Here is a 26,675-nt window from a genome sequence, read left to right as displayed (position 1 = left end):
AGTTCGAAGGGCCAGCAATTTACCTCTTCAATAAGGCTTTGTTTCCATCATCACAGTTACAAAAACCCCAGAGGTAACAGATTAAGCCTTTATTAATTAATCAGGGCAAATTCATTCATTAAATCTTGGTCCATTTGGCAGCTGGCTAAGGGAAAGAATTAGTTAAGTCCTGCTGGACTCAAGAGTTCAGAGGCCCAGAATCAGGACAAGGAGAGAAAGGCGAGGACCCCAATGCGCACTATGTGGGTCTGGCATCAGGGTGCAAAGCACCTCAAGCTGCAAAGGTGTGAGGAAGAATTCCAGAAAGGGCATCTAAGGAGACTAAATGAAAGACCATCTCTATTGTGACTTTCTAGTCTGCAGGATAGGGGGTAGAGGGTGGGGATAGGGGGGCAGCAATGGCTGAAATGGCTTCTGGAATAACCAAGCAGTCCCATGCCAACAGCACCACCTCGTGGCTCACACAAGGAACAGGGCGACTCAAAAAACAGAAAAGCCTGTGCTTTCCCAGGCTTTTCCCAGGCCCGCCCAAAATGTGGGCAGGGGTTGCTCCCCTGCTGTCACGTTCCATGGGAAACAGAAAGAGGGGCTCTCTAGTTTCAGAACCAAACTACTTCTTGGCAACTCCAGGCATCTATGCACCAAATGTCACTCTCAACTACACAGGGGCTCAAGAGCTCGTGTCCGGCTCTCCTCCCACCCGCCCCGCAAAGTTGCAACGGTGAGCAGTGAGTTACTCAAGCAGTAGCAGCCACCCCAGAACTCCCCCTTCTCCTAAGAAAGGTCATCAGACACATGACCCCCTTCCCCCACCACTTCCTCTTGCCCTGGGGAACAAAGGGAAGTGGCAAAGAACAGGCAGGAGGGAGGAACACCATACCATTAGGGGTAAAGAAATGGCTGCTTAGGTTTATAAGCAAGAGTTGAAGAGCCTGTGGGCAAGAAGAGATGGTATCAGTCCAGCAGGTGGAGAGGAGGAGGCAGCATTAGGATACCCCCAAGTCTGGGCCTCATCTTTAAATCATGCTTCACGGGCAGCCTGGTGGCTCAGCGGTTTAGCGCCGCCTTCAGGCCAGGGTGTGATCCTGCATGGAGCCTGCTTCTCCCTCTGCCTGTGTCTCTGCCTCTCTCTCTGTCTCTGTGTCTGTCATGAATAAATAAATAAAATCTTTTAAAAATCAATCAATCAATCAATCAATCATGCTTCACTAGGAATTCACCAAGATAGGTGACTTCTCCCTCCCGACAAACACTGTTCCAACTCTGTGGATCAGTCTGCTCCCGTGACAGCAAAGAGGCATGTGTATGCTATACAAAAGCTTCGGGAATACTGGCATACAGACTGAGGGTGGGCAGGGGATATACACTCATCCTCAACCTGGAATGTCCTCCATGTCATGCTTGGCTAGCTCACTCTCATCTTCCAAGATCAGGCTAAGATATCACCTCCTCCTGGAAGCCTTCCTAAAAGCCAGCCATGACAACATCTGGGTTGGGGGCACAGAACCCAAAGCACTCTGTGCCCACTCCATCATTGCCCATATCCCACCATTGCATGGTGCTTGCTGACCACTTGTCAGAATGGGAGCTCCTGAGGGTGTGAACTCAGAGCTCTTCCTACTAGAGTCCCAGGGCACAGAGTCAGGCACACAGCAGTGAACAAAAAAGCAAAACCCCTGTCCTATGCAGCAGACATTCTAGTGGATGGAAAAATTGGGTAACTGGGTGAAGGAGCCAGTGAGGAATTCATGCAAAGTCAGGGGTGAGGGGGTCCTGGAAGCCCCAACTGCACCTGTGGATGATGCCGGATGGTTATCGGGGCAAGGGGTTGATGGACCAAATAGCACCCTCGGGGAACCTCCAGAAGTGTAAGTAAGCTCAGAGGAAGAAAACTTACTGGGTGACCTTCCTCTAGTGTTGGCACTGTAACCTGGCAGGAGACCAGAGGTTACTTAGCCTCTCTTTTCATTTTGTTAAGACTTTTTTTATTGCAAAAAATATTAGAGGGGCGCCTGGGTGTCTCAGGTGGTTAAGTGTCTGCCTTCAGCTCAGGGTCCTGGGACTGAACCCCACGTCAGGCTCCCAGCTCAATGGGGAGTCTGCTTCTCCCCATTGCTCGTGCTCTCTGTCTCATCATTTCTCTCTCTAATAAAATCTTTAAAAAATATATTAAGAGAATTTATCTTGAAGAGAATTTATTTTGTGGTTCCATATTCTCTCCCAGCTGGGACCTACCCCGGTGTCAACATACTGTATATATCTGGGGGGAGGGTGGCTTTTCTCATTTACCACCATCTGGAATTTCCACAGCGCTTGCCCTCCTCTCCCTTCCAGGCCCGCACTCAGTCTCTGCCCGAGGTTTTCTACACACTCAAGGTGAATTGGACCCCCGCCTGCACCCCTCCCTTCCCCACAGCAGGGAATAGTTTCAGGTCCCATCTGGCCAAGGTCCTGGTGGGAATCACCTGCATCTTGGCCCAGCGGGGAGCTGTGAAATCTGTTTATCACTCAGTTGTGGAGAGGGGCTGGGGACAAGAGGAAGAAGAGGCAGGTTTTGAAAAATATATACTGCTTTTGCAAGAGGAAAATGCTGCTGAAAGCAGCCAGCCGCATTTCCTGGGGAAGCCAGGTTCCAAGCTCTGGAAGACAGAAATGCACCTGTGTTTGCTCACGGCTCCCACACAAAGGCCTGCTTCTGAGGCCTCCAGCTGCACGGCATTGCACTGGGTTAAATCCCTGGGTCTCCTATCCTCAGCCCGCAGGGGACTGCCTTGAAGGGGCGGGTGAGCACCTCCCACGCAGCTCAAGCAGAGGTAGGGCACAGTGGAGATAACCGGGTCACTGAGAACATGCCTGTTGGGGCGCACCAGATCTGGGTTTGATGCCCAAATCGACCATGTGCCAGCTGAGTGACTTTGAGATTACCCTCCCTAAACTTTAGCTCCCTGACCAGTGAAAGGGAGACAGTGAAAGCACTTTATAAACCCAAGAGGATTAGCTAGAAAACACTCATGAAATGCCTGTCACTTAGAAAGCGGGGAAGGAAAAGCAGCTCCCCTGAAACCTACCGGTGGTTTCACTGCTCTGCGCCCCCCAGCCTGCAGCCACCTCCCTGCCCTAAGCCACCAAACTCTGTCTGGGTCCCACTCTGAAACTAGTGCCCGAGCTCCACAATGACACCCAGTGTGTCTGAGAACTCTGATGTATTATGGGGAAGGACTAAAATTGTTGTATACAGTACAGAACACCTGTGATTTGGCTTTCTCCGCAACAGAGAAGAAACCAAAGGGGTAACGGAGTGGGGAGGAGCGATGTGGGCTTCCAGGCACACCACGCAGCTATCTCCTCTTGTCCAGCTACAACCCCACCTGTTGTGTCTGAGACTGAAGATTCATGGTTCCCTGGCCGGGGCAGTCCTCCACAAGCTCCTCAGTAAAGAGTTTAATAAACTGGATTCATAACATAGAGATCAAGTAATTTCCACCAGAAACGCGAAGGGTGGAGATGTCCCAGTTGCTGGTGAAGATGCACAAACAGATCTTGGTCGTGAGCTTCAAGCCCCTTAGCAGTGCCCCAGGGGTTCAGCAAGGAGGAAAAGCCAATAGCCACAGGGATGCCCCTGGCTAGAGACCCAGGGCCCCATGGCCTCCAGCCCAGACAGCCCAGCACAGTGAGTAGTGCCACCCCAGAAGGACTATCATCCAGCCTCATTCAAATGAAGGGCAGGGGGCCAATTCATTGCCTTGGTCCCAACACCACCTCACCCTATCAGACCTTCTCCTTGCTCCAAGAGCCTCATCACTGGGTCCTTCTTCAGCTCCCAGTCTAAAAAGATAGAAGCTGTTAATAGGGGGCACCTGGGTGGCTCAGTTGGTTAAGCATCTGCCTTGGGCTCAGGTCATGATCCCAGGGTCCTGTGTTGAGCTCCCTACTCAGTGGAGAGTCTGCTTCTCCCTCTCCTTCTCCCCCTCTCTCTGCTTGTGCTCTCTCTCAAATAAATGAAATAGAAAGAAGAAAGAAGAAGAAGAAGAAGTTGAAGTTGTTGCTGATGGGCCTTTGGCAGATGCACTCTGCTGCAGAAATGGGCTTAGGGATGCAGGGAGGTCTCAGGAAATGGGCTTGGGGTCGCTGCTGGAAGTGCTTGCAGATTCCCTTTTCCATTTCACCCTCCTCCTGCTGCAACCTCTGAGGGTGCTAGGGGAGAGGAAGGGGCTGACAGAGAATATGGACCCCACTCAACCTCTCTCTGAGCTTGAATCATCTACCCATATCCAATCTGCATATCTAGCCCTATCTAATGAACAGGGTTGAAATTCAGGGCTGTGAATAGGCTTGGCCAGGCCCCAAGTATACAGTGGAGGGGACAGACAGACACATCATGACAGGGGAGGAGGGGGAGGGTGCTTGAGCTCAGGCTGAGTTCCATGGAGCTGGCCATGGAGAAGCATCTTTGTCTACCTTCTCTAAGGGTCTCACAGTCCTGCTGCCACAGAGAATCCTCTAACATCTTTCCATTATATCTTTAACAAGTACATATGTCCTTTACAACGTGTTGAGAAGGCAAATGGCTTTTGAGAACATGCTGTCCGCCAGTCCCAGCTCAGATGCGCTAGAATGTGACCCTAGTCACACGGGCCTACTTGGGCCTGTTTTCGAATCTGTAAAATGGGGACAGATGATGGCATCCACCAGGCAGAACTGTGATGAAAATTAAGTAAGTAAAATTAGAGCATAAAAATATTATAAAAAAGAGATTAACCTTAATATTGCTAATTTATGTTAATAATGATATTAATGTTTGAAATACAGCAAACGTGTAAGAAATAGTCACTATCATCATCATTGTCTATATTTTAGATGCTAAAAGAATCTCTGAATAATCACATTCAGCTGGAATCTGGGGTACAGAGGATCCCCCCCCCATAAGCATGAGTCCGAGGCTGAGCCTCTAAAGTGAAGCAGCATTCATAGACTTCATCTTAGTGGAAGAAGGGAGCATTGAACACGAGATGCTGAAACATAGGAAGGTCACAGGACTTGCTCAGGATCACTCTACAGAGCAAGGATCCAAGACTGGAAAGATTCACTCTAAAGAAGACAATGTAAATCCCAGGTCCAACCACTTCTGATCAGGTGGTCACCGTGGGCAAATGACTCAACATGGCTTTGTGTCAAGGCACTCATCCAGGGTCCCGGGATCAAGTCCCGTACCAGGCTCCCCGCATGGAGCCTGCTTCTCCCTCTGTGTCTCTGTCTCTGTGTCTCTCATGAATAATAAAATCTTTAAAAACTAAAAAAAACACTAAGAGAACCTGGGACAGAGTGGCTGCCCAATAATTACATCTTATCACTGCTACCACAATAATTAGAACTACAATTATTACAAGTTCTTGCTGCTCAACACATTTCATCGAAGAATGCTAGTGGTGGAAGCCCTGCTAACAGCAACCAAGTCAGAGCCTCACTTTACAACACAGTAAAGTGTTTCTGATCATCACATGATCAGAAAAGGCAAGTGGCTTTTCCCAGGCTACAAAGTTGGGTATGTTCACAATCCAGCCTCCTGACTCCCCGTCCCATATACTTCCTGTTCCATCAGGACATTGTGGATTTCAGGTGCAGGTACAGGTAGGCTGAATCTTGTGGAGTATCATTGAAGATGGGTCACTGTTGGGACGCCTGGGTGGCTCAGTGGTTGAGCGTCTGCCTTTGACTCAGGGCGTGATCCCCAAGTCCCGGGATTGAGTCCCACATCAGGCTTCCTGCATGGAGCCTGCTTCTCCCTCTGCCTGTGTCTCTGCCTCTGTATCTCTCATGAATAAATAAATAAAATCTTAAAAAAAAAAAAAAGAAAGAAAATGGGTCACTGTTAAGTGACACTACCGATCAAGTGGAATCTGGGTGACCGGTCAGCACTGGCACAGAGTCTGAGCTGCTGGAGCATCGGGAGAGCTGGCGTGGGATGGGCAGCCTCTCTAGAGGCAGCATGGGGGAGAGAGGTGAGGGGAGCAGGGCCAGGAAGCAGAGAGGTGGTTACCAAGACATGGGAGAGCATTCTGGATGGTGAGCAGGTCAGAAACATGTCTTTGCAGGTAACTCTGAGACCTGGGGCTCTCTGATCAGAGGACAGAAGAGAGGACTCAGCAGCTTACCTCAAAGATTTGAAAGACCTTCCTGTGAATGAGTAAATAAGCTTGTTAGGTACAGCCCCAGGCAGGACAAGGCAGGAAGCAAAGTGAGAAACAGATTCTAGAGCAAGACTGACCCAGATCCAGTCTCAGCTCTGCTGCTGAGTGATCTTAGGCAAGTGACTTTACTTAATCTCCACATCTGTAAAACGGGTGTAAGAATAGAACCTGGTCAGCCTGGGTGGCTCAGCAGTTTAGCGCCGTCTTCAGCTCAGGGTGTGATCCCGGAGACCCAGGATTGAGTCCCATGTCGGGCTTCCTGCATGGAGCCTGCTTCTCCCTCTGCCTAGATGTCTCTGCCTCTCTCTCTCATTGGAAAAAAAAAAAAAAAAAGAATAGAACCCACCTCAAAAGATGGTGAGGAGCAATGCTGCAAATACATGTCAACTACTGAGTACAATCACCCACGCATAAGGCTCAATGAATGGTGGCTACCATTATTAGGAAAGTGCCGGGAAGACTACAGTTCAATGTAATAAACAGACCAAACGTTGTATGTACAGTGTGCAATCTGCCAAAGGCACGTGCTTGGTGAGGGTGCTGGGAAGGGATCCACATAACCCTGGGGACTGAGCTAAGTCCCTTATGCTGATTCTTTAAGAGACCAAGACAGTCCTTAAAAATGTTACTTTAGAGATGTGTTTAAAGAGCTCAGTTACCAAGAGTCACACTTAAACGTGTGAGCAGGGCTTCTCAACCTCCGTACTATTGATATTTGAGGTTGGTTTCTTGTCAGGGGTCAGGGGGCCTGTCCTATGCGTCACAGGATGTTCAGCAGCAACCCTGGACCCTCCCATGAGATGCCGCTAACATCTCCTCATTTCACGTGGTGACAACCAAAGACCACCACCAGTCAAGAACCTAGAGGAGACAAACATATGCCATATAAAAGAACAGTATTAGTGGCTAACATCTACTAAGCACTTGGTGTATACAAGACCCTCTTCTGAGTGCTCTACCCCCTTTAACTCATATATCTTCATAACAACACTGTGAGCCAGGCGCTATCATTCTGCCTTATTTACAGATGAGGAAATGAAGCCTCAAAGAGGTTTTTTTTTTTAAGATTTCATTTATTTATTCACGAGAGACACAGAGAGAGAAGCAGAGACACAGGCAGAGGAAGTGCTTCTTAATCAGGCTCCATGCAGGGAGCCTGTTGTGGGACTCGATCCCTGGTCTCCAGGATTAGGCCCTGGGCTGAAGGCAGGCGCCAAACCGCTGAGCCACCCGGGCTGCCTCTCAAAGAGGTTTAATAAGTGAGCAGAAGGGACAAGCGTAAGGAGAGTGGGGCTGGGGCTCCGGGCTGGCTGGGTCCATAGAGCATGTGACTCTTGATCTCAGGGGCTGTGAGCTGGAGCCCTACGTTGGGTGTAGAGAGCACTTAGAAATTAAATTTTTTTTTAATTAAAAAAAATAAAAGGCCCCTAGAGTCTCTGGCTCTACTGTGGGAAAACATGAAATCTTTTTTTTTTTTTAATACTTTATTTATTTGACAGAGAGAGCACAAGCAGGGGGAGCAGCAGAGGGAAAGGGAGAAGCAGGCTCCCCCTGAGCAGGGAGCCCAATGCAGGGCTCAATCCCAAGACCCTAGGATCATGACCTGTGCCCGAGGCAGATGCTTAACTGACTGAGCCACCCAGGCGCTCCACATGAAATCTTTCTAAGTCTCCTAACAAAAAAAAGTGGCACACATAGGAGTGTACAATGTGTTGACACGAGCACTGAGCACAAAACAGTGCTTAGCACAGGTACCCCTCCTAACACCACAGCTGCCACCAGCCATCTAGGGGTCTGGGAGCAAAAGCTGACAGGACTTCCTGCCAGGAGTAGTGGGGCCTCCCCTCATTAGGGCTTGATCGAGGACTGATAACCTGGCACCAGGGACAATTAGATGTGTCACACACACTGCCATACTTTGTGAACTGAAACAAAGGTACCAATTTTCATTTGTTACCTTTGCAAAAAATAAGTTCCTGCTAATTCCCACTGCAGGGTAGGTACAGGGACAAGGCCTGCAGCATGTCACAGCAGGCAGGCCGATGTGATACCACCCCCCCACCCCGGGGAAAGCTAAATGCTTACGGGGTAAGTAATGCTAAATAAAAGGCATGAGTATGAAAATGTTCTTGTCAGCCTTACTGGAGAGGAAAAAACTAGAAATGGCCTGAAATTATATTAATAGAGCATTAGTAAAGTAAATTATGATTCATCCACTTAATGGAACATTACACGATCACAATGAGACGTTCTGAAACTATATATTATTAGGGAAAAAAACCCTTAGATATAATTAACAAAAAAGGCAAGATACAGAACTGTTATGTACTGCAGGTTCGAAATTAAGTGAGTGATCACAGGAACATGAAAAGCACCTGAAAAAAAAAAAACCATCCACACGTGAACAGTGCTGGTGCCCCAGGAACCAGAGGCCCACAGCTTTCTCCGCTTCCCTTGTTCAGGCACCTGCAAATATGGCCGGTGTTAACCATCTGCTCCCTCACCCTCTCCCTGCTAGCACTTTCCTTTTTGATGTTTACTCGCCACCGAGCACAATCCAGGCCATCCACTCTTGGCTGACCTCACCAGAGAAGCCTCCGTTGACAAAGGTGCCTTTTCTATTGGTCACACAACAGAGTAAACAAGATAACCCACCTGCAGCCAAATAAGACGGGTTGGCAGTGGGGGAAGGACAGGAGCGCCACCTCACTCATCCGCGGGGCCCCAGGCTCACGTGCTGACCACACCTCTCCCAGGCACATCCTCCCGCTCCTCTGGGATCCTTCCAGGGGAGCTATTGTTCAGGAGGCAGGGGTCAGGGAACCTGAGCCCTGCTCTGCCTCAGCCAGGTGTGCGTGTGATCCCAGATAAATCACCTCGACCCCTTCCAGCTATGTAACCCCAAATATGTCCCTCATTCCTTGCAGGCTGGAATCGAGCAACTTTTCCCGTCATAACATGCCTAATTAAAAGACAGCAGCACAGACGTGAGCAACGCTTGTGGCGAGCATAGCATACTGCACAGAATTGTCGAGAATCACTACTGTACACCTGAAATTAATGGAATGCCACGTGTCAACTATACTTCATTAAAAAAAAAAAAAAAAGACACAACCGAAGGACAATCTTTTGTTCCTTATAGGGTTGATTCTGATTGGTAGGCTCTGCTCCTAATCAAAAGAGGCCAATAAATTCCATAGGGACAGTTTCATCTCTATGAACTCCAAAGATCAGTGTTTCAGTGTTAAGACTCCCAGCTCCTGCCCTCACAACCAGACACCTGCTAGTAGCTTGCTGATCATCCACAAAAGCTAGATGTCAAAATATCCCTGGAAGGACATACAGGGACCTGAAAGAGTGGCTGCCTCCAGGGAAGGGAGTGGGGCCTCCTGACAGAGGGGGGAAGGACATTTGCTTTTTTACAGAATGCCCTTTTGTTTCTTTGGAATTTTACACCCCATACAGTCATCACCTAGTTAACAACAACAAAAAAAGCTATGCAAATATAAGAAAAGCTGGGGTACCTGGGTGGCTCAGTGGTTGAGCGTCTGCCTTCAGCTCAGAGTGTGATCCCTAGGACCCAGGATCCAGTACCCCATCGGGCTCCCTGCATGGAGCCTGTTTCTCCCTCTGCCTGTGTCTCTGCCTGTCTCTCTGTCTCTCATGAACAAATAAAGTCTTTAAAATATAAAGTCTATCTGCAAGCATATACATTTATTTAAGTCAGACCTCTGCAATGGGATACAGGAAACTTCCCATTTGGGAATTTTTTTGTAGGGGTGAGGGATCAGTGCTCATATAGTATCGGGGGTGGGGGGGAAACAGCTGTTTCCAAAACTAAAAAAAGGAAAAAAAAAATTCAACCCATCTCCTTAAAAGAATTAGTAAGAGAATCAAATAAGATATTGTATAGAGAAAGGTTGTGGAAAACTTTAAAGTGCCTTTTCAGTGTAGAATATTACAAAGAAATTCATAATTAGGAGCCAGGGCATGAGGATAAATCAGTCACTGTGTGTGCGCGCGCGCGCACACACACACACACACACACACACCTACCCCAATAGTTAGTAAACTACTAACTGTGGGGGAAGATGAAAAGCACTACCCCCTGGCCAAGTGGCTCCAGAAAAACCCCAACCTAGCTTCTAAGCCTCTTGAAAGTGGTACATGGCTGCTCATTCTCAATACCCCTCCCTGGAATAGAGCAACCCAGACTAGGTTCATCAAGTAAAAAATCAGTTCTCCAGCTGCCAGCCCCCAACACCCCTTCCAGTGGGTACTCTGATGTGGCTGCTAGTCAGAGCGCAGCACGTCCCTGGTGGCGCCACTGGCTGCGGTGGGTGGCCATCAGACCAGGGGCCCCTGACGGGGCTGGGCCAGCTCGTGTGCGCAGGGCTTTGTTCTCCCAGCACCTGCTGGCCCAGCCAGGGTGCCTTCTCTCTCCCTCGGGCCACCCTGGAGACCCTCTGGTCCCCACACACGCGGCCAGTCGAGCTAGGGTGTGGGCGCTAGGTGGTTTGTCTAAGCAGAGAGCTGCCCAGAAGTGATCTCAGATGCCCGCTGCTCTCATAACATAAACAGGAGTATCTGGTTAACTTATCGAGGGCACACTGCCAGCCTTTCAAAGCAAGCTGTCAGCTGGCTCGTTCAAAGATGAAAAGCAGAGTCCTCAAGAACATCTCCACCCAGATCTATTTACTTTCCCCCAACCTGGGAGTGGTTGCTGACAAAGTTGAGAGCCGCCAGGCAGTTTCCTCTGTTTGGAAACAGCACCTCTCTAACAGCTTGCCCCCCAGGCTACATGAATGCTGGGATCCTGGAAAGTCAGGGTGCAGGTGGCTGGGGCACCCGGCGGAGCCAGGCTTTGGAACTGGACAGGGCTAGGGTTGCAGTCCCACCCACACCTCTCACCAGCTCTGTCAGGACAGGACTCTCAGTCTCGGCCTCAGGATGCCCACCTATAAAATGGGGATAGTAAGGCCTACACAGCACAGCATGAGAAAGGACCAAATTAGATCTTACATACTTAATTAAAGACCACCTGCTGCTGTGTCCATAGCAGACACTTTAAAAGTCTTAATCCAGCCTGTCTCTGTCCCTCTATGTGACCTTAATTAACCTGTCCAGGCCTCAATCGCTTCATCTGACAAATGGGATATATAATACCCCTGCTTTGCAGGTTGTTGTCAAAATGAGGCCAATGGAAGCAAAGAGAACAGAGCAGGAGCCCATAAAGGTCCGTTGCCATACTGCTCTCACTTCCCAAGCCTTTCTGTTGAATCAAGGTTAATCATTCACAGAACTCTACAGGCTGGAAAGAAAGACATCCTGTTTTTTCTTTCCCCCCACTAATGAAGAAATCTTGAGATCAGCCTCCCAGCCAGGTTGGGAGACTAGGTGGGGAGCAAGGGCCTGTGTGTGTTTCCTGGTTTATGTCCACCTGCAGCCCATGTTGGGAGACAAAAGGGTGGCCAAGAGCAGAGGACTGAATGGCTGGCTCATCCTGGTAGGCGGTTGTACCTAACGAACATGCTCGGGTTGGAGAGAGCTCCAGGAGCCTCCTTCTTGACAAGGCCCTCAGAAAGCAGACCAAGGCCTGGGCAGCTCGGTGCCTTCCTGCCATGTAGGTGGCACTTGCCAGCTCCTGAGAGACCTGGGGACCATTTTAAAAGACAGGTGGAGTATGATCCCTGTGAAGAAGCAAAGGCTGTCCTGTTAGCTCTCGGCCAGTGAGAGTCAGCTGCCTCCACCAACCTCCACCTCCACAGCCAGAGACCAAAGAACAGCAATGGCTGGCAGCCATGGGCAGGCTCCGTCAACTGTGGCCTCTGTGATCCCGGCCCACTGGGCCTCAGCTGTCACATCAGTAAGACGAAGACAAACATGAGCATCTATTCCATACGGTTGTTGTGTGGGAGTGTTGCCTGAGCTGATGCGAAGGGCTTAGTCCAGTGCTGCACTCAGATTAAATGCTCACTAGATGTTAAAATCCAAAAAGCTATCTACAGAGACAGAAAGTAGAGTCCTGGTTGCTTAGGGCTGGAAGCAGGGGAGAGAGAGGGCCCAGCTAAGGGATATGGGGTTTCTTTTTGAAGTGATGAACATGGTCTCCAACTGACTGCGAGGATGGTTGCACAGCTGTGAGTGTACTAACCACCATTTGACCATATCCTTTAAATGGGTGAAGTGTATGTAAATTTTATTTCCAGGGATCCCTGGGTGGCGCAGCGGTTTGGCGCCTGCCTTTGGCCCAGGGCACGATCCTGGAAACCCGGGATCGAATCCCACATCGGGCTCCCAGTGCATGGAGCCTGCTTCTCCTTCTGCCTGTGTCTCTGCCTCTCTCTCTCTCTCTCTCTCTGTGTGTGACTATCATAAATAATAAATAAAAAAAAATTTTATTTCCAAAAAGTGGTTCTAAAAACAAACAACTAAACTAAAATGTTCCAGGACCCCACTAAGCCTCTTACCATGGTTTCATTGTTGTTGTTCACCCATTAGTCTCACTGGCAAGAAACCAGCCAAAAAAGCAGGCTCTGGACCCTCCCCGGCTCCAAGCCCCAGCTCCACTGCCTGAACTAACTACCCAGCTACTGACTGTGGCCCAAACGCAAGCTAACTCGAGGATTCCAAGGCGACAGGGACTGCTCTCCCCTTTGATCACATGGAGCACTGGAGCCAGGCCTGAACTGTGGCCTTCTGGAGGCCTCCCTGAGGAGTAGCCACTTTGAAGGGCAGGTCACAGCCCAGGACCTCTGCTCCTCTGGCCACACCTCACACCACCCCACAGCAGGGCGACATCTTGCTCTGGAGACCAGCGTGAGAAGGACCCACTGACCACTGCCGACTTTGGGCTGCTCCCGCCTGGAACACCGCCCCCACGTCTGGAGTCCAGCTCTGGCCCCTGCAGGTCTGATAACACACAGGCCTCGGCAGGCTGTAGCTCACAGGAGTAGCCCACATTCCTTTTCCAAAGAAGGAAAAGCCACCCAAAAGTGAGGTCATTTGGTTTTTCTGGCAAGGACATGCACAGCTATCGGCCACTCAGTTACACAGAAAACTTCCCCGGATGACAAGGATTTGGCCCAGCCTGGTATTCATAAAATATGGGGACCTGTGGTCTGGCCAACTTGACCCTAACTAGACTCCCCTGTGTAGCAGAGGTGTGACCCTTAACTTTACATCTCGAAGCCCCAATCTGTGAAAGCACATTGAGTAGAAACGGTCCTGCAAGAGCATACAAACTGTGTGTATGACATGGTCAGCAGGCTCCATGCAGGAGTTATGGAGGTCACCTTGGTGCCTGGTGTCTTCCTGAGTCTGGGCCAGCATGCTCCAGCAGGCCCTGCACCCCTCCAGCCCTAGACTCCTTGACCCTGCCACGGACACATGACCAATAGGAACTCAGCACCAGTCTGGCCCAGCCTGAAGCCAACACCACGACAGCACCCACCTCCCACCTGAGGCACTGCCATGCAGCAGCCACATGACCTCACACCAATACAGGTAGAAACATAGCCTCCTGAGGGCAAGTTCAAAGCTCCAGGGAACCCAGAGGCACCCCATGCAGAAAGCAGGGGTGGCGGCACGAGCTGGGATTCCAAGAACTGGAAGCATCACAAGCTGGGAGGAATTTCCCCGGTGCCTGGTGGTGGGGGAGCACAAACTTCCCGAACAGTATATAGGTAAGGTATAGACCATACCTATAAACTGGTGCTCCTTGGGGCACAGGGGCTTTCTGTAGAAGACCTCCACAGCTCTCATCGATGACAGCAACTACCCCATGCCTAGGAGCAAGTTTCTGGTTCCTGGAGCACTGAGTGGAGAAGGGAACTGAGGCTGAGACCCCTCCAGTGAAGCCTTCTACCTTCACTCAGAGTGGGAAATAATGGGGCACCAGCCAGCATCAGCCACCCAACCACCCAGCTCCACCCGCACCGGTCCTAGGTCTAAGAGCCACAGGGGCAACTGTCCTCAGGCAGTCCCTGGCCTGGATCAGGGAGGGGAGCTAAAGGGCAGCCCAGGACACTGGGCTAAGAGTCACCCCCAGGGCTCACATCCTGCCACGAGAGAAGGTCCTGGAACTGGTGGCTCCCTAGGGATGTAGAATGGGCCAGGCAGGTTTTTCTTCTAAGTCTCAGTTTTAGGGAGGTGGAAACAGGGTTTGAACTCTTGTCTCTTTTGGCTTTCTGAACACAAAGCCCATTGAGAGAGATCAGGAATAAATTAAAGGGGCAGCCAAGTTGGGGATGTGTATGCCAAAGTGTGGGCCACTGGCTTGTTTGGGCTTGGATTGGTCTGATGTCAGCAGCCTCCCCCATCATGGTCCACAGCAGATGCTCCTGACTTGCCCGGCTCCAGGATGCCCTGCCTGTGAGCTGGATTCACATGGGACTTGAGGTCACACGATGGGCTCCTAAATCAAGGCATGACAAATGTTAATCAAAGACTCATATAAAGAACGGTGTATTTGCTGAGTTTAAATGCATACATGAATTGTTCTGGAAGGTATGAGGCTAAAACAGGGCCCTAACCTGGTCATGTGTGTGTGTTCAGGCGTGCATGCACACCCACACCTGACTGCTGCTCTGAGGAAGTCTATAAATTTTTTCTTTTTAAGACTTACTTATTTTAGAGAGGGAGAGAGCACACACATGAAGAACAAAGGGAAAGGGAGAGAGAATCTCAGGCAGACTCCATGCTGAGTGCAGAGACTGATTGATACAAGACTGGATCATGTCCTGAGTCTGAGATCATGACCAGAGCCGAAACCAAGAGTCGGACACTTAACTGACTGCACCAGCCAGGTGCCCCAGTCAGTGAATTTTTAAAGCTGAGGAATTTTAATTAGGTGATAAGACTGTAAATGTGAAGGGAAGGCCATACAATTTATCATCCAAATCAGGGCACTTCAAAATAAGAGGGGGTGCTATTAATAATTACATCAGGGCATCCATTGATCAATGAGTACACACACACACACACACACACACACATATGCACACACACATAGGATATTACTCAGCTATCCAAAAACTGAAATCTTGCCATTTGCAATGACATGGATGGAACTAGAGGGTATTACGCGGAGTGCAATAAGTCAATCAGAGAAAGACAATTATATGATTTCACTCATATGTGGAATTTAAGAAACAAAACAGAGTAGCGTTGAGGAAGGGAGGGAAAAATAAGGCAAGATGTAATTAGAGAGGGAAACAAACCAGAAGAGACTCTTAACCATAGGAAACAAACAAGGTTGCTAGAGGGTAGGTAGATGGGGGATGGGGTATTTGGGTGACGGGCATTAAAGAGGGCATTTGATGGGGCACCTGGGTGGCTCAGGTCGTGATCCCAAGATCCTGGGATTGAGTCCCACATCGGGATCCCCTCAGGGAGCCTGCTTCTCCTTCTGCCTGTGTCTCTGCCTCTCTCTCTGTGTCTCTCATGAATAAATAAATAAAATCTTAAAAAAAAAAAAAAAGAAAAAAGAAGGGCACTTGATGTAATGAGCACTGGGTATTATATGCAACTGATGAATCACTGAACTCTACCTCTGAAACTAATGATACACTATATGTTAATTGAATTTAAATTTTAAAAAATATAAATACATCAGGACAACAGGTGCAAACCAAGCCATATGGTCACCTCATGCACATGTGTGGGGTAGGGTGTGGTCAGGAGGGCGAGGCCACCCAAGCGTAGGGAATGGAGCATCAGTCCTCAGGCACAAGGGAATGAAGCCTTGGACCACTGGACAATGGTGCAGGAGGAAGGCGGGGGGCAGAGGCTGAGGTCAGCCGACCACAGGGGTTTGAGGCTCATACACAAGGTTAGGATGGTTTCTCCTGAGAACAACGGAAGCCACTGAAGAGGTCTGTTTGACTTCAGTGGAGGGTCAGAAAGGGTGAGGATGAGGTGGGTGCAGGGATCAGGTGTTGGATGATACATAATTACACCTGCATCTTGGAAAGAAATTCCTAATTTTGGTGTGAAGAACAGATCAGAGGTGGGCAAGAACGTCAGCAGAGAACAGTCAGGAGACCACACAAAGGTCCAGGCAAGAGATAAAAGAGGCTTAGCCCAGGGCTAAGTGGAGACAGAGAGGTGGGTGGATGCAAGTACACCTGGGGGTCAAGGAGGGATCAGAGGTCACCCTCAGATTTTGTACCTGAGCCAAGAGATGGGTGGATGAATGGATGAAGGTGCCACCACCGGAAGCCAGCTTTCCACCACACGCCCCTGCCCAGCCAGACACCCGCAGCACCTCACCGCGGCTCGGCTGCAAAGGAGGGTCTACAGGCCTCAGCCTGACAATCTACTGTGAAAGTCAGCGTGGAAGGATCTGAGCGGCCAGGACGCCCTCCCAAGCCCGCCGGCCACTGCTCTGTCAGTATCGGCACCAGTCCTCCCCACCTCCCTGTGAGGTAGGCTCTACCACTGATCGCATCTTACAGGTGAGAAAGCAGACACGGAGCCCACAAAGTCACTCAAGGTCACATCAAACAGTACGTGGAGGAGCCAGAATTTAGGTTGCAGAGCCCAAGCTTCTAATCACAGGCTCGGCCAGCCTGGACCGACCCACCTGAGGGCCCAGCAGCAGGGCACGGGCACCAGCCCCGCATGAGGCTCCTCCCCCCGCACTGCCCACGGGCCCCCTGTCACCCCGACCCAGGCAGATCACCCTCCAGGAGTGGAGCCAGGGAAAGGCGTCGTACTGTGCAGAAGGGACAGACAACCTTGGCCTTAGAACAGCCTAAAGGAGCAGGTCCAGGGCTACCCTCCCGCCCTCCCCAAGCCTTTCCACCAAGACCCAGAGAAAACCTGGTTGAAATCATTAAGAACCTTCTAAAGGGAAACTGGAAAGGGCTTTCCTTTATGGACCAGGCCAACCTTGGGAACAAGAAAGCAGGTGAGGCAGTGGAGTCCTGCACTGGGAAGGGCCGGCTGACCCTGGCAGCAGCCCCTCCTCACTTCTCACACACTCTGAACAGGGGGCTCTCCCCGCCTCTGCTTCGAGAAGGCTTCCCAGACCTAACCATACAGGGTAGAAGGGCAGGAGAGGTGGACACTAGCTACCTACAGGACTTCCACGATTCCACCAACAGCCCTGAGATGATATTTGAGCCCTGTCCACCTGGCCCATGCCACCTCCCTATCCTCCTTCTATCTATGGACCCACAGTGGCCATGAGACAAAACCTATGGCTTATCATGCTCAGCTGGGCCTGGCTTTCAGAAAGCACACCTGGGGAAGTGTCCCCAGCTGAGTGGGTGTCAGGGCTCCCAGCCGGCCACCGCCCTACCACCTGTTCACTATGGCTGGTCTCTCTCTGCAGGCCTCCCTCATGGGGCAGCAGAAAGACGCCACTGTTCCCCCTCTGCCACCACCACAACCATGATACTCACCTCCTTCTTGTCACCCCACCTCTCTCCATCCCCCACCTTTTCCATGCTTCAGTAGAATGTTTGCAGGGACAATGGACACATGGCACTGGGAGATCCAAGTTCTAATTCTGGTTCCACCACAAGGGAGCACAGGGCCCCAGACTGTCCCAGAAGCTTCACAGTCTCCTCACCTAGAACATCTTCCACTTTAGGGGGGGCCACACCTGCCTCATAGCTGTCTCAGTGGACTGTTGTGAAATCAAATGACACAGCCACTAGGACAGCAATCTGAGGGCAGCAGATGCAAGAGTTTCCAAAATTGGCCTCATTATAAAACATGCTGAAAAGGCAGATCCTAGGGATCCCTGGGTGTCTCCGCGGTTTAGCAGCTCCCTTCAGCCTGGGGGGAGCATGATCCTCGAGACCCAGGATCAAGTCCCGCGACAGGCTTCCTGAATGGAGCCTGCTTCTCTCTCTGCCTGTGTCTCTGCCTCTCTCTCTCTCTTTGTGTCTCTCATGAATAAATAAAATCTTAAAAAAAAAAAAAATGAAAAGGCAGATCCCACCCCCAACGACCGGCATTCTGGTTCAGGAGTTCTGGGGTGGGACCCATGAATCAGAATTTTTAACAAGTATCAAGTACTCCAAGTGAACCCTATAATCAAGCAAGTTGGTGCAACTCTAGTCTCCGAGAAACACAGAGGAAGTCTTACCACCTTGCCTGTGCAGAGAAGGGCAAGAGGCGTTTGCTAGAAGCGCTCCTTGGCTCTGTGCACACATAAGAGATAACAACCCCTGCCCACACTTAGGGGGCCACCAGGTCCGGGACATCAACCGGAGTGGTTGACATCCTTCATCTCATTTAGTCTTGGCAGGGACTCTGCAGGATAGATTGCCTTCTTTAGACAGAAAAAGAAACTAAAGCTCAGCATAAGGATCTGCTCAAGGACACAAGGCTAAGATGGCAGAGCTTCCCTTCACCCCAGAACTGCCACCACCAAAGCTTGAGTTCTCCTCAACACACTGCAGCCTGGCAAGAGGAACTGTCCTGCAGATGGGGCAGAAAGGAGAAGACAGCAGCAAGTAGGACCACCCTTCTGTTCCCTCCCCCGAGCCTGGATGAGACCCATGCACGCATGGTCCCAGTCATCCTATCCTGCAGGACAAACGGGGACCCCACTGCATGGACATGGAGGCTGCTATTTCCTGTCTTCAAATATAAGGGAGACAGGGGTCCGGGAGCCGGCAATCCATGAAGGTAGGCAGGACCCAGCGTGGAGAGTCCTGAGCCAGAATGCCTGGAGTTGAAGTGAGGGTCTGGCAGGAGAGGGTGCAGGGAATCCAAGAACATGTAGCATTGGAACAAAGCCCAAGGTACCCTGGACCCCTTCTTCCCCCAAACATATAATCCCTGCTAAGTGGGTGGCAGCAGCCCCATGACAGAATGCATGGAGAGGAAGCTGCAGCCCCAGCCAGAGAGCTTCACACCACCCCTTCCTCCTCCCATCCAGCCTCTCCCGGGGGACTCGGCCTGGGACCAGGCAACAGAGCAGCACAGGGAAAGCACAGGGCAGTCCCCAAAACTCACCTTCCAGCACCAAGTCCTCACCTGGGCCTGGTGGCTGGTGCCTTCCCTCCCACTTCAAGGGCACAGCAATGACCACAGCTGACAATCAGTGACATTTATTTACCATATAAGCACTTTGTACCAGTTATCACACATACTCTTTACAACAACTTTAAGAGTTAGATTTTGACCCCCATTTCAGAGATGGAAAAACTGAGGCTCCAGAGGGTTAAGCACCCCAGCTGGCAAAGAACAAGCCCTCAACCAAAAACCAGGAGTTCTGGGACACCAAATTCCACAGTTCCTTCCCCTGCTTTCTCCTCCCTCACTGGGCATCTACTGAGCACAGGGTACCAAACCAGCTACTACCAGAACAAGAGACGGCCCCACTCCAGGGAGCCCCAGCGGAGCTGACGGATGGACGTGGCTCGTGGTGGAGGTCCATGCCAGCAAGCAGGCAGAAACCAGTTTGCTCTGTGTGGGGCTCCAGGTGCAGCCATACTTGGCAGCCCGGCTTGAGACAGTGGTCAACTGCAGGTGTAGCAGATGTGGTGAGAACAGAAATCGGGAGAGGACATTCTGCTCTGTTATCTAGAAACAGACAGAACTTCTCTCCAAAGGAAGCTAGGAAATTTTACATCAGTCTCTGTAACTCAGTGGCCAAAAATCTATCTCACAATTACCCTCCAGGAGAGCCTCTGGCACAGAAACAGCCTGGAACAGGAAGATCGGGAGAGGGGCAGAGTGGGAGGCATGGGGAGAGTGGGGCCCTGCTGGTTCTGGGGTCCCCACTCCTCTCCAGAGTGCCCAGGAGGCTGCAGTCCCCTTCCCAGGATCTGTAGCAGGAAAAAGGCTGGGACCTGGCCCCAAAAGATGTCAGAGCTTCTCATTAACTTGGTGGCTCCAGACTTCCCCAGAGCTGTGCCACAGCCAGCACCAGCCATGGTAACCCCATAGTGATCCCATGGTGACCCAGCTGGCCAGCCCGCCCACCTCTGTAGGACTGGGGCAAGCCCAACTGACGAGGGACCTGACCTTGGGGGGAGGAAAAAGAGGTGGTATCCAGAACCGTCTGTGGACCTATCAATCCTGCCTTGGGGGCTCAAAGTGTCTGAAAAGCATAAACAGTCAATACACAATACATAGCAATTGCACTTCTGAGTAGTCACAGAAAAGAACTGAAAGCAAGGACTCAAAGAGTTATTTGTACACCCATGTTCACAGCAGTATTATGCAGAATAGCCAAAAGGTGGAAGCAATCCGAATGTCCATCAAAAGATGAATGGGGGGGATCCCTGGGTGGCCCAGCGGTTTGGCGCCTGCCTTTGGCTCAGGGCGCGATCCTGGAGACCCGGGATCGAATCCCATATCGGGCTCCCGGTGCATGGAGCCTGCTTCTCCCTCTGCCTATGTCTCTGCCTCTCTCTCTCTCTCTGTGACTATCATAAATAAATAAATTTAAAAAAAAAAAGATGAATGGGGGCACCTGGGTGGCTCAGTGGTTGAGCATCTGCCTTTGGCTAGGTTGTGCTCCCAGGGTCCTGGGATCGAGTCAGCATCAGGCTCCCCTCAGGGAGCCTGCTTCTCCCTCTGCCTATGTCTCTGCCTCTCTCTGTGCCTCTCATGAATAAATAAATAAAATCTTTTTTAAAAAAAAGATGGATAAACAAAATGTGGTGTATGCATACAACGGAATATTGGTGAACCATAAAAAGGAAGGCAATGCTAACAGAGGGCACGACACAGATGAACGTAGAGGACATGATGCTAAGTGAATAAGCCAGATACAAAAGCATAAATAATGTACAATCCCCCCCTTTTTATATATTTTATTTATTCAGGAGAGAGAGAGAGAGAGAGAGAGAGAGAGAGGCGCAGAGACACAGGCAGAGGGAGAAGCAGGCTCCATACAGGGAGCCCGACGTGGGACTGGATCCCGGGATTCCAGGATCGTGCCCTGGGCTGAAGGTGGCACTAAACCGCTGAGCCACCCAGGGATCCCCATACAATCCCACTTTAATGCAGCACCTAAAGCAGTCAAATTCACAGAGAAGACAGTAGAAGAGTGGTTGTCTTGGGCTCGGGGAGGAGGGAATAGGGAGTTTGTGTTTAACGGGGACAGTTTCAGTTTTGCCAGATGACAAGAGCTCTAGACCTGGACGGTGGTGATGGTTGCACAATGCTGTGAATGCACTTAATGTCATTGAACTGCACACTTCAAAATGGTAAAAATGGGGGTGGGGGGGCACCTGGGTAGGTCAAACAGTTAAGCCTCTGCCTTCAGCTCAGGTCATGATCCCGGGGTCCTGGGATCCAGCCCCAAGTTGGGGTCCTTGCTCAGTGAGGGGGAGAGGCGGTCAACTTCTTCCTCTCCCTCTTCCCCCACTTGTGTTCACACTCTCTCATGCTTTCTCTCTAAAATTAATAAAAAAAATTTTTAAATGGTAAAAATGGGGGGCATCTGGGTGGCTCAGTGGTTGAGTATCTGCCTTTGGCTCAGGGTGTGATCCTGGGGTCCTGGAATCAAGTCTTCATCAGATTCCCTACAGGGAGCCTGCTTCTCCCCTCTGCCTATGTCTCTGCCTCGCGTGTCTTTCATGAATAAAAAAATAAAAATCTTAAAAAAGGTAAAAATGGTAAATTTTATGTTATGTCTAGTTTACCACAAACAATCTCTATTTTTAAGTATATAGGGACGCAGATTAAACACAAAACCTTTATGTGTGGCATAGAAAAAAATAACCATATTACGTGCAGGGAATTTTTTTGTGACCATAAGCAAGTCATACTCTCATAATAAAACAGAACAGACACTGAAGATTTATCAACCCAAAACATTTCAAATCGTGATCCATGCAAGTGTTTAAGAACTGCCCACTCTATGCAGCAGGGCAATGCCATCGCCTGGCTCCTCTCCCTGCCACCAACGCCAGTCTGCCAGGCACCAAAGATGAGAAACACCTGCCCCACCCCCACCCCCACCCCCCTTGGCAGGAAAGGTGGACTTGAGGTGGGGGGCCAGCTATAATGCATAGGACCTCCCTGGCCCTACACCCTTCATGAAAACAGCAATGGGGGAGTGTCCCCAGGGCCAGAGGTGATGGGGAACCAGGGTGCCGCCCCTCCCTGGGCACAGACTCCATGGTGACTCCGGCTTTGGAAGGAAATGAGCCAGTGTGCCCCATTTCCCCTTCTAGGAAGGCACGAGGGAATGACTTAGCCCAGTCCCTGCCTGGGAGGGCTCTGGGGAAACCTTGTCCCAGTTCACCCCCATCCTCTCCCCCTCAGGAGGACAGGAAGCTGCAGGGAAGAGGTAGAAGCACAAAGGCCAAGATGGGCCTTTCCTCCATCTGCCCTCAGTTCCCACCAAGGAGGATGCAGACTTGGGGCTCTGGCGTGGATGCTCCCACCGATGAGCTGTGTGGCCCTGCCTCAGGTTCCTTATCTGTGACTCAAAAGGGTGGGATGCTTGCTATCAGTGGCTCATTTTGGCTCTGAAACCGTAGGCTTCTGTACCAGCTGGGTGAGACTGCAGAACTGGGAAAGGACTGGGAAGACAAGACAGGGCCTTGGAACAAGGAGAGCCTGGCTCCAGGGACCCGTGCCCGGTATCCCCCCGCCCCCACCGCCGGAAGCAATGCATCTGACTGGAGCACCAGCACCTCCGCCCTCAGACCACACCACTCGGTCCTTCAATTCACGTTTCCCAAGCTCTCGGCCAGTGCCAGGGGCCGTGGGAGCCCAGACCGCCCAGGCCGGAGGCATCACAGCCTCCCAGACGTCTCTACCCCGAGCCAGCCCTCTGGGAAAGCAGAGCCTGGAAGAGTAATACAAGCAGCAGGCAGAAGGGGAAGCTGTACGGAGCCCCGAAAAGAGCACCAAACCAAACTGAGAGCCAGGGAAGTGTGCTCTGAATCCCACGTCTGCTCCTGATTTGCTGTGTGAGGACCCTGGACTACTTCTTCAGTCCTCTCTGCCTCAGTTTCCAGATCTGCCAAGAGGGGACTGGGGCCGGTGTCTGCAGGCCCTTCCGGCTCTGGCAGCTCGGAACACCTCATCCCGGGATCCCCGGATCCCAGCAGCACTGCTGACCCCTGACCATCCGGGCCCCAAGGACTCCAGACAAGCCGAGCTGACAGTCGGCCAGCTCCGGGGGAGTTCTGAGGCACCAGGGACGGAGCCGAGCCCCGCCAGGCCCAGCTGCTGGAGGCCGTCTGAAGGCAAACATCTGCTGTAAGTCCACGGATACGGTGGATGCCGCAGATTTCTCAAGGCTGGAACTCGGGATGGGGTCAGAGGACCAGAAGGAAGCTTTGTGCATTCTCGGCGCCCCAGTGCCTGGCAGGGCAAAGTGGTGCCCCCCATCCCCATCTCTGCCGGATTTGAACCATAAACACAGCCCTTTTCTGAAGGGAAGGGCTTAACACAAACCAGATGTGGTAGGGACTTTCCCCCACCCCCTCCTGGCCCTAAAATTAAACATTCAGTGTCTCCTCTGCCAAATTCACTTGAAGGCCGAGCCTTAAAGAGCCAGCACCTCCGGTTCTCACCCTCACACGTTCTCAATCACATCCCTGCTTAAACAAAATGTCAAAGTCCCCAAATGGCAAGTGTGGATGGGGAGGCCCCCCAGGAGTGCCCGGCACCCATGCGGGCCAGGGACAGACTGAAAAGAAAAGGTCACTGGAGAAGAAATGTGGATCCTCTACCACCAGCCCCAAAGGGACCAAAAGGGCAGCCTTCCAGAGGTGGTTCCTAAGCCTGGGGAGCAACAGTCCTGTCCCTAGAAGACTCTGGAGATTCCTGAAAAGTCCATTTCCAGGACTAGAGTTTACAGTCTGTAAAAATAGGATGAATAACAGGCATCTTATTTATCTCTGATCTCATGCAGGGCTGTGAGGATCCAGACAGAGTCCATCCACCTCAAGAGAACTGGATTCTACTGGGCTGCCAGGCTGGTTGCTCCCCTGTCCTGAAAGATCCTTCCAACCCCAACAAAAGGCCCAGACCATCCACCTATCTGTCCCCACCTCCCCATGCTGCCCCCACCCGTGCTAGGGCCATGCCTCAGCACCTAGCACTAATCAGCTGGCCCAGTGGAGGTACATCTTACCTCCCCAGCAAGAGGACACGTTCCCTCCCCAGTCTTTAACTCAGGAAACCATGTCTTATACCTTCTGTGTACTCCACAGCACCTAGCAGTACACAGCACACACACTGAGCATGCTCAGGACAGACAGTTAAATCTCACATAGCCACCAAGCAAAAAATGAAAGAAAGAAGGGAAAGAAAGAAAGGAAAGGAAAGGAAAGGAAAGGAAAGGAAAGGAAAGGAAAGGAAAGGAAAGGAAAGGAAAGGAAAGGAAAGGAAAGGAGGAAGGAAGGAAGGAAGGAAGGAAGGAAGGAAGGAAGAAAGAAAGAAAGAAAGAAAGAAAGAAAGAAAGAAAGAAAGAAAGAAAGAAAGAAAGAAAGAAAGAAAGAAAGAAAGAAAGAAAGAAAGAAAGAAAGAAAGAAAGAAAGAAAGAAAGAAAGAAAGAAAGAAAGAAAGAAAGAAAAATATTCAGAGAGGGATAGTGCTTCAGATAGAAATTACCTGACTTGCTATAAAATTTAAATACGATTTTTTAAAAGATTTTATTTATTTGACAGAGAGAGAACACACAAGCAGGGGGGAGCAGCAGGCAGAGGGAGAGGGAGAAACAGGTTCCTCACTGAGCAGGGAGCCCAATACGGGGCTTGATCCCAGGACGTGGGGATCATGACTTGAGCAGAAGACAAGGTGCTTAACCAACTGAGCCACCCAGGTACCCCTAAATACGACTTTTTCTTAAGAAGTATTTCATCTTACAACCTCAAAACAGACGTTTTCATTTTTGCTTATCATCTTTCTGTTTACACTGGTTTTGACAGTTGCAGCTGATTATAACGCACATACCATATAGTGTTAACATTCAACAGACTACTGAATATTTCATTCCTGTATAATCTTTATAAATGTCATTTTAAAGGCTGAAAAAATATGTTCTATCACTATCAGGTAGGTTCATGAAATGCACGCCCCCCCCCCATGTTACTTAGACATTGAAAACAAATTTCTAGATAGCCCAGAGAATATTCTTAGACATTTCTGTTCTGTTGGACAGTCCTCTGCAGGCAAAATCCTGGAGGCTGGGGGAGTAGAATTACCAGGCCAAAGGGTATAAACATTTTCACAGCTTTTGCTACATAGATGAGCCATGATGCTGGTCCACAGGCTGCACCAATCCCAAGTGCCTTTAGAACACAGTGCAACTAGAACTTTGTTCAACTAGAACCTTTCCTGATTGGACTGTCTTTTATAAAACTGTTTCTCAATGAAGTTGTATTGACTGGTAGATTTCATCAACTCTAGGCTTCCAGAATAAGTGCTCTAGGGATCCTTTTTCTTGGATCTTTGCTCCAAGCCCCACCTTTTCCATACTAACCCTGGTAACCCTAGTCCGTTCTATGTCAATGGCTAGTTGTAGAGCTGAGGCCTCCTCTACCAAACTCAGTCTCCCCCACTTCTGAGATCCCTGATCCCCTTTTATACTGTGGCCCCTACAGTACCACATCTGTAGAGAAACTCCTGATAGTCTGAGAGGCAACCAGGGGGTGCTTGACCTAGAGCCCCCCAAATGATGCCCAGGGATGTTGCATTGCACTTAATGATTTAAACTGAATCTCACGGGCCTTCTAGGCTCCTGGTTGCCTGGGTCCATCATCAGGGGCCTGAGTCTGTGCCAATAAAACACACTGCTGCTGGCAGACCCCCAGGCTGAAAAGACCCAGGAGCGTGACAATGAGGCGGCACTCACAGTCTAGAGCCAACCCCAAACTCCTGTTGTCACGCTGTCTGCACGAAAGCTAGAACCCAGACAATAGTTCACAGTCCAAATTTGGCTCAATGGACACTAGAGGTTCAGAGGTCACTAAGGTGCGACAGGGTGGTGTGCAGGGCGAGGCAGGATACAGAATGCTGAAAAGCCCTCTCTCCACAGGAAACTAAATAACAGAGCTGGATGTTCACTGAAAGACACAGATGCTTACTGCTCAGTAAGCAGGCAGGGCCACCTGTGTGTTAGAGACGGCCCTTCGGAATGCCCAGGATGAGAAGAGCGTGGCCCCCACCATTCGCACTGCAGTATTGCTTTAAAACAGCCTTGCAGGGGCACCTGTCAGGAGAGCATGACAACTCTAAATCTCAGGGTCATGAGTTCAAGCCCCACCTTGTGCATGGAACCTCCTTTAAAAAAAAAAAAAAAAAGAATTAAATTTAAAAATAAAACAGCCTTGCAGACAGTCAACTGGCCCAAAACAATGCACCATCAGAGAAGCAAAAACAGATTTTCTTTCCTTTCCTTACTTTCCCTCTACATAATGTGGGCTTAGGATCCAGAAGAGACATTTGGTTCACATTTGTGGGAAACTCCTACCATTCAGACTGAAGCAAAAATATTCTCCAGGTAAACCTTGATAGAGGTCTCTAGCATTATCTAAACATTAAGTAGGGAGC

At 50.4% G+C, this 26,675-nt stretch overlaps 1 protein-coding gene across 3 annotated transcripts in view; it reads right to left on the bottom strand.

The window, feature by feature from the left end:
• Positions 1-26,675, bottom strand: part of ACTN1 (actinin alpha 1) — a 96,509-nt gene that overhangs the window by 43,528 nt on the left and 26,306 nt on the right. The gene's annotated exons all lie outside the window — the stretch shown is intronic.

Source organism: Nyctereutes procyonoides, unplaced genomic scaffold, assembly GCF_905146905.1.
Source record: "Nyctereutes procyonoides isolate TBG_1078 unplaced genomic scaffold, NYPRO_anot_genome, whole genome shotgun sequence".
NCBI classification, from domain to species: Eukaryota; Metazoa; Chordata; class Mammalia; order Carnivora; family Canidae; genus Nyctereutes; species Nyctereutes procyonoides.
Note: the sequence above shows the minus strand (reverse complement) of the source record. Positions and strands in the feature narration are given on the sequence as shown.